Here is a 2,646-nt window from a genome sequence, read left to right as displayed (position 1 = left end):
AGGTTCATTTTTTTGCATGGGAACACCCAGTTGTTCCAGCATCATTTGTTAAAAAGATTATTTTCTCCATTGGATTGCTTATGCTCCTTTATCAAAAATCAGTTGACTATTTATGTTGGTCTATTTCTGGGCTCTCTATTCTATTCTATTTGTTCATATGTCTGTTCTTTCATTAATACCACAATGGCTCAAATACTATAGCTTTTTAGTAAATCTTGAAGTCAGGTAGTGTCAGTCCTCCAACTTTGTCCTCCCTTAATATTGTGTTGTCTATTATGTGTCTTTTGCCTCTCAATATAAACTTTAGAATCAGTTTGTTAATATTCATAAAAGAACTTGCTAGAATTTTTATTGGGATCTGTATATAGAATCGATAGATCAACATGGCGTTATTTTGAGACCCCAAGAAGATACAGATAAAGTTCTAAAAACAATGCTTAGACTACATTAGAGATTTAATAAATGCCATGTGTTATTTCTGGCTGTTAACTCCTTCCATGGGAAGCAGAATTTAGGAATTAAAAAGTCTTGTGTCAGGCCAGTAAAGTCCAGTGCAAGACCATTACTGATGCCATCACCATAGTCTTTACAGAATGTAAGAAGGCTGACCTTTACTCTTATTTTCCACGGGGAGATAATCAGAAACAATTTCCGCAGCATATCCATTCATCTTATTTTCTAATCTAGTGTCTTCAGACCACAGAATTATAAATAGTAGACATTAATAGTAGAGTCCACTGTATTGTTGATTTTTTTCTCTCCTATTTTCCAGAGCTCATGTGGGTATTTCTGAAAGCATCTTTTTGTTAACTATTTGCATGAGAGGTTAGGAGAGAGGATTCCATGCACCTATGCTGCTGATGCTTTCTTGAACATTTAGACTCTCTTCATGATGCTTTTGCCTCTTGCTCCAAGATTTCCTGTGGTAGTTTATGTAACAATAAATCAAAACTCCAAACATGGCCGGGCTCGGTGGCTCAGCCTGTAATCTCGCGCCTTTGGGAGGCTGAGGTGAGTGGATTGCTGAGCCCGCGGGTTCGAGACCCACCTGGGCAGCAAGACCTCATATCTACAATAAATCAAAAAATCAGCCGAGCGTGGTAGCGCATGCCTGTAATTCCAGCTACTTGGAAGGCTGAGGCGGAAGGATCGCCGGAGCCCAGCAGGTCGAGGCTGCGGTGGCCGGGAGCGGCCACTACACTCCAGTCTGGGCGACAGAGTGAGACTCCAACTCAAAAAAAAAACAAACAAAAACTCCAAACATTACAGACAACTAATGCCAGTAGCATTACACTTTCAATTAATTCAAAGTGCTCCACATTTTATCTCCTTGGCTAATGTGCTCTCCTTTCAGCATTTTCACTGTAGAACACAAAACTGCTGACAATTTCACTTGATCCATGAAAACACTTATTTACCTTTTATTAACTCTTCTACGTGCATTAAGACATTTCATTTTCTTAATCAATAAATATCTCATAAATCATGTATAAAGCTTTAACCTGGAAACTGAGTCACACATTTATCCATCTTTCAAAGTATGTTGATTTACCATTTCACTGGAATCCACGACATTCTCCAAACAGCTACCATTCGATATGGTGTAGCAGCTTCACTTAACATCTCCTCAGATTTTGAGCCTTCAAAACTTGACCCTCAAATGTTTGTGTGTTTTTATTTAGTTTCACAACAAATCTCACCAGAGCTACTGCATATACCTTTGACAGAACAACTGCCATTCTTTCAAATGCCATTTGCATTTAGAAAGGCTAAATAAACGGCAAGGGGAAATAAAGGAGAGGTAACCGTTGTGAGCTGCCCCTTCCTGTCTTACATTTGACCTCAATGCTAATTTTGGCACGAGAATGAGAAGTACAAATCAACTTTCCTTTTCTGACAGTAGATGTCAAAGGAAATGGTGTTGTTTAGCTACACTGTTCATCTCAAAGGTATACTTACCCTTGAAGGGCTTAGACGTGTAACCAGCACGTAATTTCCCAGAACAGCGCTCTGATGTTTAAAAATAAGAGGTTCGGACCTACGGTCCAAAGCGCCGTACGGCAACCCGAATCAGGGTCTCTTCACCCCTCTCCACCTGCCCCAAAGAAAGCTATCTTGAAGTTCCCGCTCGCAGCTCCTGCGCCTTGTATTAGCCGAGGGTCAGTTTGGGGAACGCCCAGATGGTCAACAGGTGCGCAACCGGCTGACGCATCGGCTCTCGTGGCCAAAGGGTGGCGCTGTGCATCGTGGACCGCCGGGACCACCCCACTCCCCGCACGTCCCCAGGCTGCACCTTCTCCCCCTGGGCGGCAGAGGACGCTCGGGAACGCGCAGGAGCTCCGCGAGGGGGCGGGGCCGGGCGCGGGGCGGGGCCGGGCCGGGCTCCCGGGAGCCCACTCGCCGCAGTCGGAGCGTTGCGTGTGGGAGGGCGGGCGTCCGGGGTCCTCCGACCGGCACGAGGCAGCCGGAGCCGAGCCCGTTACCCGCCGGCTCCTCGCAGCGAGCCGGAGGCCGGGAAGGAAGCGCGCCCGCACACCATGATCCCCCTGGAGAAGCCGGACAGCGGCGGCTCCTCCCCGGCCGCCGCCTCAGCCTCGGGCCCGGCTGGCCGGGGTCTGAGCGCGCCGCGCCGGCCGCCGCCGCCGC

General features: G+C 46.9%; 1 protein-coding gene across 1 annotated transcript in view; it reads left to right on the top strand.

Annotated features, from left to right (window-relative positions):
- Nucleotides 1-2,314: 2,314 nt before the first annotated feature.
- The window catches only part of STK17A (serine/threonine kinase 17a), a 32,813-nt gene continuing 32,481 nt past the window's right edge, over nt 2,315-2,646 (top strand). The window contains exon 1 of the mRNA XM_021707700.1: nt 2,315-2,366. The gene's annotated coding sequence lies outside the window, so the exon portion shown is untranslated. The remainder of the gene's footprint in view (nt 2,367-2,646) is intronic.

This window comes from Carlito syrichta, unplaced genomic scaffold (genome assembly GCF_000164805.1).
Source record: "Carlito syrichta isolate Samal-C Ts95f unplaced genomic scaffold, Tarsius_syrichta-2.0.1 Scaffold123436, whole genome shotgun sequence".
Taxonomy (NCBI): Eukaryota; Metazoa; Chordata; class Mammalia; order Primates; family Tarsiidae; genus Carlito; species Carlito syrichta.
The sequence above is the reverse complement of the archived record's forward strand: the minus strand, read 5'-3'. Positions and strand labels throughout refer to the sequence as shown.